The 9,965-nt window shown below is 42.2% G+C and overlaps 1 protein-coding gene and 1 non-coding gene across 3 annotated transcripts in view; one reads left to right on the top strand and one right to left on the bottom strand.

Annotated features, from left to right (window-relative positions):
• Positions 1–2,019: 2,019 nt before the first annotated feature.
• Positions 2,020–2,101, bottom strand: TRNAL-UAG (transfer RNA leucine (anticodon UAG)). Its single transcript has one exon. It is a non-coding gene; the product is annotated as a tRNA-Leu (tRNA).
• A 100-nt stretch (positions 2,102–2,201) lies between these two features.
• EEF2K (eukaryotic elongation factor 2 kinase) overlaps positions 2,202–9,965 on the top strand; it is a 59,625-nt gene continuing 51,861 nt past the window's right edge. For both annotated transcript variants that reach the window (XM_032802114.2, XM_032802113.2), the window contains exon 1: positions 2,202–2,283. The gene's annotated coding sequence lies outside the window, so the exon portion shown is untranslated. The remainder of the gene's footprint in view (positions 2,284–9,965) is intronic.

The following is a 9,965-nucleotide window of genomic DNA, read 5'->3' as shown; positions in this document are numbered from 1 at the left end:
CTTTGCTCAAAAAGATCTTGCTGTTGGGGTTTACGGACTGCTGTGCTATCACCACGCTCATGCTTCATCCTCAATTCGTTCTCATCTTCCCCCTCGGCTATCCCAGAAACACTTGATATTCAATCCCAAAGTCTGAACCCGGACAGGGGTGGGGCACTGGTACGCTGAACCCAAAATTGCATGTCGTTCAAGCAGAACGGCATGTTTTCGCTCAGAGCCTGACTTCCGTTGCGTCTCTGGCTTTCTGGTAACCCTGTCTAAGTTCCTTCACTTTCACTCGGCCTGAAGTGAGTCCTGCTGTGCCCTTATCAGCATAGACTTTTGAAAATTCTTTCAAAACTTTTTCATTTCGTCTTTTGGAACGCAGTGCTGTGAGCACTGAGTCCTTCACCCAGATAGCGATCAGATCCAACCTCCTGTGTGGTCCAAGCTGGCGCTCTTCTTCGATTATCAGAGAACTGCATTGTGACGAGTGCAAAGTGACTCTGTGTGGTACCTGTGTGTGTGCTGACCCTCACCGGGACAATCAGGAAATGGAATTCAAAGTTGTAGGGGGATTCAGGCTTTTCTGTTACCTGGCCAGTGCCACACGTTTAGTGTCCGATGCTATCATGAGTGCCCCTGTGCAATGGTTCTGAACCCAAATTGGGAGTGCTCACTTGGGCGATTCAATCGCTTCCTTTTCTGGTTCTAAAGAATTGAGTATTGTCCTACCTGGACTGTCTAGCCACGACTGCCTGCTCCAAGTACCCCCCCCCCCGGTTTATGTCACGATAAGTCTATGTTTCTATTCTTGTATTCCTCATGACTGCATGACAAATGGGTGTGGCCCTGCCACAGTAGCTGCAGGGGTTGGGAGAGAGTGAAGCAATGGTTGTGTTCGGTCTGCCAGGGAACCCTGTTATACAAGCCAGGGAGTAGCTGTACTCTTCTAATACACTTGACTGTTCCTTCAGAGGAGTAGCCATGTTAGTCTGGATCTGTAAGCAGCAGAGAAATCCTGTGGCACTTTATAGACTAACAGACATATGTTAGTCTATAAGGTGCCATAGATTCTCTGCTGCTTTGACCTGTAGTCAGGACTAACTCTATTTTTAGACAGCATAAGGGAGGGATTGACTCAGTAGCCAGTGATCATCCCAAGTTTGTGTTTGCGTTGCGCCCCGGCTGATTTTAGCCAGGGGCACTCATGAAGCAGTAGACAGTTTAGAGAAGGAGAGAGAACCGTCATGTCATGTCCCATGTGTTTCTCTGGCAGTAGACAGTACAGAACAACTGGTAACCATCTCTGCTATCATTGCAAAAGCAATTGAATCTGGTGTGTAGCGCTCGAGTTCGCCTCTGTCTCCACGGCATCTAGTACACAAATGTGATGGGAAAAACAAAAAGCCGACGGTCTCTAGTGCTGCCGTGCTATTGTTTCTGCAGGGCAATCCAGGAGAAAAATTGCGAAAGGACGTCTGCTGTTAACTCGATATTAATGACGACGTCGTGTGAACGGATACAGCGTTAAATCGGTATATCGGCCATTAAACCGATTTAAAGTCGCAGTGTAGACCTGGCCTCAGTGTTGGTTCATAGACCTTCACCCTTGGTTCGTGCATCAATACCTCTTTCACTAGTTTCAGCTTATCTGTCCCAGAAGCAGGGCAAATCTCTGCATAAGAGCCAGGACTCTGTCCACCTGACCGCTTGCATGATCACTGGCTGAACACTCATGAGAAATCATGCTCCCAATAAGGTCCAGATAATTTTGGTGAGCTGCAGAAAATTCTCCATCAGAACCACATATGCATTGAAGGGGAAGAGGTTTCCATGGGGAAAGAGACAAATTCACAAACTAAGAAATACACACCAGACAGAATAGCAGAGAGATTATACTCCCTTTCTTCTAAATAGCCCTCGGGCACATCACTATGCATGATGCCCCATCAGACTAAACTAGCATTCTTTCATTAGAAACAAATTTAAAATACTGAAAGGAAACTAACTGGCCAAACCTGCAAACAAAAGTTTTCTTGGCAGCGGTGGGATTCGAACCCACGCCATCGAAATGACTGGAGCCTAAATCCAGCGCCTTAGACCACTCGGCCACGCTACCACCTGATTGCTACGGTGACCTTGAGGGCTATATAGAGAGGAAAACCCCTGACTCGGTGGGTTTTTTTTCTAGCTAACCTCCTTTATTTTTGCCACTGAGTTCAGGCACCGGCTGCTTAGCCAGGCGTTCGGCGGTGTTTGTCTGCTCCCCCAGAGAGGAGCCGGAGGGACCAAGTGCAGCAGGTATGTACAGCGACGGGGAGCTCCCAGGGAGCAGGCTGGCTGGTTAGGAGGGCGGGGAAGGGCTCACACCCCGCGGGAGCGTGCACTGCACAGCACGGAACAGCCCCTAGGGCCTCTCTGGGCCACCGGGACAGCACAGCAGCTGCCGCACCGGCTCGCCGAGCGCATGGCGTCTTCAGGGCGCCGAGCGCGGCAGCGCAGCATTAACCCGCAGGGGCAGCAGGTGGCGCTGCTGCGGCGTCGCTTCTCAGTGCAGCATTAACCCGCAGGGGCAGCAGGTGGCGCTGCTGCGGCGTCGCTTCTCAGTGCAGCATTAAGCCGCAGGGGCAGCAGGTGGCGCTGCTGCGGCGTCGCTTCTCAGTGCAGCATTAAGCCGCAGGGGCAGCAGGTGGCGCTGCTGCGGCGTCGCTTCTCAGTGCAGCATTAAGCCGCAGGGGCAGCAGGTGGCGCTGCTGCGGCGTCGCTTCCCTGCCTGCTGCACCTGGCTGTAACCATCGTCATCCTGCTGCGTAGCCCATGGCGCGCACGTGTCCTTGCCCCGGTGCGGTTCCCAGGCTCTGCAACGTGTCAGCCCCGTTCTTATCTGGCGCAGCACCCAGCGCCTTTCTGGGCCCTGGGGACCCAGCTCCGGCAAAACCCAGAGATACGCCGGCACCTGTAGCCGCCCCCTGCCCTACTGCTGCGGGTTGAATTAAAGGGTCCATCCTGGTTGAAGTCCCCGGGGGCCTTTTTTAAGATGTCAAAGCAAGTTAAGCAGCCAGTCCACGCCACCCCGGGCAAAGGATGTTTAATTCGGTTTAGGGCAAAGATGCTCTCCCCGAAATAAGGATGACGATGACTGCAGACTACGATCCTTTTCTTCGTTGTTGATAATTATGGCTACTGCAGCCACCCCAGAGTTATCTTTCTGCTACTGTTGCTTTTTCTATTTCTCTATAGCCCACCTCATGAGCTAAGCAGATGCTGCATTTTGTTCCAAATTAACAACTTGGCTTCTTACCAGAACCAAAAAAAATCTGACGTGTTCTCACTTTTACCATTTGCTTCTTTTAACTCAAAAATAATTTTGTTTAATATACAGTAAAAAGGTGTTTCCCCTTAGATAATTCTCAGCCAACAGTGATTAATCAGACAGGCTATAAACCAACAAAAAAATAATTGTTTATAAGGGAAATAAGAACAGGAGTACTTGTGGCACCTTAGAGATGAACACATTTATTTGAGCATAAGATTTCCTGGCCTACAACCCACTTCATCAGATGCAGGGAATTTTTGTGTGTGTCTGCATTGTTGTAGACATATTTACTGACATTTATTCTGAAATAAATTACCAAATTGAAACTGGCATAATTATGTAGTCTTATTATGATAAATAAAATTTGCAGAATTTGTAATTTTTTGGCACAATGGCTGCAGGAATAACTGAAGCAAAATATTGTATGCTGGAAGATCAGAAATGCTGCTCTTTTTCTCTTCCCCCTCATAGCTTTCAAATCCATCTTGGTCCCTCTCAACAAAATAGAAGCCTTTGAAAAATATGTATGTATGTACTTAAAACTTGTATTTTCAGTGTTTCAGCTGCATATTCTGATGGCCACTCGTTTGAGATACACTTTTTTTTTTTTTTACACATGCTTTATATATAATGTATAGTTACAACACGTTTCAGAGTAGCAGCCATGTTAGTCTGTATCCGCAAAAAGAATAGGAGTACTTGTAGCACCTTAGAAACTAACAAATTTATTTCAGCATAAGCTTTTGTGGGATACAGCTCACTTCTTGTCTGTGTATTCCATTCTACGCATCTGAAGAAGTGAGCTGTAGCCCACGAAAGCTTATGCTGAAATAAATTTGTTAGTCTCAAAGGTGCCACAAGTACTCCTTTTCTAGTTATAACACTTGTTACCCTTTACTCCTCCTCAGATGTAAATGTCTACCTTTCATTTCTGTGTAGTGTTTATCCTTTTGGCTTTTCTCTGGAGAATTATGCCACATCTGAAGTCATATAAGACACACTATTGTATATGTATCCGAGCTACAGCTGGGCAAATGCACAACTAAACTCATGACCAGGTAAAATTCATCAGCTGCCATACCTCTTTACACATTTGAAACTCGTACAAGGCTCATAGAAAGATTTGCTAAAGTTCACTACCTTTTGCATGTTCTAGAGCTGATCTCTTAACATCAACATCATGGCAAATTCACAGTTTCACAGTATCACCCCTGAATTTGGGTGCAAACTGGTGGTTTTGACTGGGTTTTGTTTGTTTGTTTTTAAAATGTGGAATCAGGAAGTTCCAGCTGAAGCCTTGGAACAACCATTAAGATTGCTGCCATTTTAATTGGTTTAATTAACTACTGTATTTTATACAGAACAAGATCTGACATTTCATGGCACCTCTACAGTTATTGTTTTCTCCTGGGGAGCCAATTTAGACACCCTGTAAGCAGATGCATCTCCCATTGACTTCAGTAAGAGTTTTGCCAAATAAAACCAGAACTGAATTTGGTTTGTGGATGGAAGTTTCAGTTTCCTTATCATGGGACATAACTTAGGCAATTGTACCTTTGTGATTGCTGTGATGCCAGTAGGAATTGATACAGCTATTATTTTTTGTTGGGGGTGTGTGTGTGTAAACAATTAACTCTGTAACTAAATGCCATAGTTTTAGAACACTAAATGGATATAGATTATACCAGCTCTCTGTATCACTGTACCATCTGTCGGTATTCTCAGTGTCTGAATTCCACTACATTAAATGCATGTGGTGTGAAAGAAAGCAAAAGAGAGAAAAATGAATACCAAGTGAAGTTATATACATGTTCATTATGCTTACCCTATGAATCAAGTGAGATTTATGGACCAGTGTGTTTAACTTAGAAAAATTGATGGACGCATCCTTAAGGACAGGATGTTTAGGAAACTAAAGAATTTGATGGCAATTTTGTGCCTGGAATTTTAAAATGATGTCATTTCAAATTGCTTTGCAAGTTTGATACTGACTGTAAGATGTTTTCGTTTTTAATGAGGAAAAAATGCTGCCTTCATAGAAACCAGTTTCTCAACAAAACCTAATTTCACTCATAACACTGGATTTCTACGGCTTTCACAGTCACTGGAAAATAGCAAGTTGTGCTTGCGTTGCTAAACATATTAGATCAAGGAGTAATATGTTAGACTTTCAGGACATTAATTTGCTAGGCTTGCCATTATAAATTAATTTTGAATGTTCTCAAGAAAGAATCAAATAAATTAAATGCAAAGCTCCTATGCTGTAGTAGAAAAAATTTTCTGATAACATTTAAGATATTTAAACTGAAAACCAAGAATAAAAAATACTGCATATGTGTGCAACAGGGCTAAGTTAAAGCTACTTAATTTTTGCATTTTTTACTTTTGAACATTTTAATTCAGACTTTCACTAAAAAAATTGAGTGATATCCTTTAAAAATAAAATATCAATGCTTAGTAAAATTAGAATATAAAGTGCCCTAATTATTATTCAAAAGTCACACCTCATTAAGGAGAATGGGGTAGAAGGAAGGGTGAATTTTGTATTTTACTGCTACGATTAGGTTGGATTGTCCCCCTAGATCCATGTATCCATCCGTAAAGAGATGTTCTCCTCTTTGTGCAGAAGGCAGGCTAAGCTGCCACTCTATTCTGGAGAGTGTTGGAGAGAAACTGGTCATATCAGGACTGTGTTTACCAACTGAGGGTTACAAATTCCCCACCCCTTCCTTGAGTCATGAAAGACTATTATGGGAGTTGTGAGGCACTGGCAATGTTATTACAATTCTAAAACAAAAAATATAAATGTTCACCTTTACTTTGGGGAGGCCAAAACAGTCAATGTTTGTGAGATTAAATATAGTAGTTGTAGCATACATTTCTACTATTACTTTTATAATAACTGTAAAGAGATCACAACAGTTTATTTTGAATAAGCAGTTAAGCAGAAAAGATTGAGGAAACTGCTTGATTAAGCAGAAAAGATTGAGGAAACACTGGCCTAGTTCATACCTCTCAGAGCTATTATTTCAGATTGTCTGCAGTCTCAGGAATATATCCTGCATTGGTTCACATTCAGGTTACAGCCACAGATTATATTTAAAGGAATTTGTAACCATTTACTAGCATGGTTGTCTCTAAACATGGCTGTGTCCAACGTTCAGTTATTAATTGTTTCATCCTTGCTAATGGTCTAGGCTGGCATAATGTAACCATAGCATAGTATTTGTATTGCAGTGAGGACAGGATATTTTTCCTATAACTGCGCCTGTATAATCAATTTGACAAGACCTCCTTCCTCTGAGCGTTCTCCAGTAGGACATCCCAGAGTGCATTGCTAAACAAGCTGCTGGTGCTGCTCTCTGTATGTCCTCTAGTCTCTCATTCCCCAGCACTATGGGATTGTTCTTCATGTTTTCCCAGAAGGCACATGTACAGCTATGCTTCTGCAGCAGAGTAAGAGCTGTGCTGTGGCTATGCAAACAATGGTTATAATGGCAGAGGGCCTGACTAATAAGTGATTAAGGTGTCTGGGTCTCTACATAGTTACAAAATCACAGATGCAGCATAGTGTGAGGGGGACTTCAGAAGGTTTTCTTCACAAACAAAAGGTGCTGGAAATTTTTCTGCTTTAATGAAAGGTTATGCTCTGCAGGAAATGAGATTGCCAGAGGCTGTAGGGGGGTTGCATCAATTAATGGCACAATCTAGCTGCTGCTGCTTTTGCTTTTTTATATGAAAAGACATACTCTGCAGCCAAAATTGCAGGGATCCTGAAATCAGAAAATCTATTTTCCCCAAGACACACATACATACACACACATTTCCCCCAAGCCCCCAGTTAAGGTAGTTGTTTGTTTTTTTAATTAGTCAATTTGTTTTTGGAGGGAGGATTCTGCTCTGCATATTGCAGTGAAATAGTAGTCTCAGCAGTAGCATTAGAACAGCAAGTGTTGTCTCTCTCAACTCAGCTGCTGGGCCTGTCAGAGAAGACCAGATATTGCGCAGTTCTCCCAATCTGCACATGACATCACAAAAGGCAGTAAGGACTGATTGTGTAACTTTTACTCATGCTGAGCATTTACTCATATGAGTAATCTTAATAAAGCGTTAGGTATTATGAGCAAGAGTTGCAGAAATTGACCTTAGCAGATGCCCACTGAATATAATGAAGCCAGAATTTGTTTACAGGGAGAAGATTGCATTTTTTTGTCATTGTCCCACAGCTCAGAAATTGGATTTTGCTCAAATATTCCACAAAATTCAGCTTTGGACAGTGACCAAATATGGAAAATTTCAGCTCAGCAAGCGAATGTTTTACAAAGTTATGAGTGAGCATGTACTAGGTGTTATAATGGAGACTGTTTTGCAACTTTATTTAGAGTGCATAACCCTATGTAATTTCTCTTGGACAGATTAAATTAAAAAGCACACACACATACACACATTACATTTTAGAGGTTGCACTAAAGATACGGAGAGCAAAGTCATTTTTACAGTCAAAAATTAGTGCAATAAGTAATTTTGTATTCTGGTGCTGAGAATCCGATGGTAAAAAGGCATGTTAGAAATAGTTTGAAAAAAAGAGAGATTATGATAGTTGCTGCATTCAGAAATCGTCTTGATTACAGAGAAAGCACAGTAATATTATTAACCACATAAGCATACAATTTGGACTGCAGTCATCTCAGGATTCTGGGAACACTGATGTTTCCCTGTAGGCACATTCAGAGGCTTAACACAGGCACTGGCATAATCATTCCTGCTCTAGTCTTTGTGCAGGAGGATTAGAATTCCACACATAGGCAGCAAAATTATAACTTGTTGTGCACAAATTATTAGTTATCAGCCCTGGTCCTTTTTCACACATACTTTTCGTACAAATGTGTGGAATGTATGGGGTTGAAGTAGCATATAATACTTTTAACTTCTGTAAAGAAGCAATAATACTTTGCCCTGTATTTATAAAAACAAATTCAAACTGTTTCATAGCATTTAAACTCTCTAAAGTGACTAATATAGATAACTAATGGACAGAAACAAGCATAACAGTGATAAAATCTTAATTTAATCAAGTGAAATTGACTCAGAAATTCCCATGCAAAAGATCAGGGCAGTAGATCTGCTATCTGCTGTAATTACTTAGTTATTTACTGCATTACACTACTGTGCCTGCTGCAGGAGCGGAGCCAGGGTTTTTGGCGCCCTAGGCAGGGGTCCTTCCACACTTCCGGTCGGCGGCAATTCTGCGGCGGGGGGAGGGGGGTGTCCTTCCGCGCTACTGGTCTTTGGGGCACTTCAGTGGTGGGTCCCGGAGCAACTGAAGGACCTGCCGCAGAATTGCCACCGAAGACCCGGAGCGCGGAAGGACCCCCTGCCGCCGAATTGCCACCGAGAGCAGCAAAATGCCGCCCCCCCAAATCCTGGTGCCCTAGGCAACCACCTAGGTCCCCTAAATGGAAGCGCTGGCCCTGACCTGCTGGATGCTATTTAGAATAGGAAGCTACAGGAACATTCCACTAGTGGAAATTGTCTTCTGTGTCCAGAAAATTGGATTGCAATATTTTGAAGAGTGCTATGTTAAAATATACCAATATTATTATTCATGTCCCTCATTACACTGAAGAGCTGTTGAATTTTAAATACAAAGGAATGTATTTTCTGGACACTGGTATCTGTAGACTGTATTGCATTTCACTGACTTCTGTATCAGTTTGTTTTTTCTCTGATGTGTTTTTGGAAGTAAAGTGGGCAAAGAGAACTAATACATTATTTCACTGACTCCATTCCGGTAAGAATTCATCTGCAGTATTCCAGGAATATAAAATATAAATGTTTGGATATGTGTTTATATAGTCATTTTTCATATTGCATACAAGAATTTACTTTGTGTCTCTCAATTCATTGTCAAGAATCATTTATACTTTTCTGTTGGGTTTAGTCAAGGCAAAAAGTGAAGCTTTTTGAAACTGCCACATTAGAAACATCCTTATGTAGGCACATGACTTTCCTTTTCATTACTGTTACAATTACAGTGTATTTCCTACCTGATTTTTAATGGCTATTGTGACTGGTGACTAACATTAAATAAGATGTTTTGGTTTTTTTTTCCCTCTCCCCTTCCCCTATACCGTTTACAATGCTCTTCAGGAAAATGTATGGCAAAATGTTTCTTTCAAACAGCATGAACTGTTGTATATTGTTTTTGCATCTGGGCAGTAATATCTTGCAAAGTCAAACTACAGTCTAGAAAATATGTACATATATATGACCTGTTTGATCTGGCAGCCTTTTCACACACAGAACTCTCATTTACCTCAGTGGCAGTAACATACAGCTAAGGACATATGTGAATATCCTATGGTGTACATTTGTGTGTGTAGCTTCCATTATCGTTAATAATGTAAAGCGTGTAAACCATAGTGCAGTCAGATAATAAGATAAACAGAGGGCATCTAACCGATCATTCTAACTCATTTATTTTGGGTGTTTCAGCACCACCAACTGTAATGGCCCCTTAACCTCGTGGCCATACACAAGTTCAAATGGTGAAAACCCTAAACTGTGATGTGGTACAGCCTTGTAGGCAAAAAGCAACTGCTGCAACACTAGGTCCCAATTATTGGAGTGTTCATTGACAAATTTACGTATCATGGCCCCCAAAGTT

The sequence above is a fragment of the Chelonoidis abingdonii genome, chromosome 9 (genome assembly GCF_003597395.2).
Source record: "Chelonoidis abingdonii isolate Lonesome George chromosome 9, CheloAbing_2.0, whole genome shotgun sequence".
In the NCBI taxonomy this organism is placed as follows: Eukaryota; Metazoa; Chordata; order Testudines; family Testudinidae; genus Chelonoidis; species Chelonoidis abingdonii.
The sequence above is the reverse complement of the archived record's forward strand: the minus strand, read 5'-3'. Positions and strand labels throughout refer to the sequence as shown.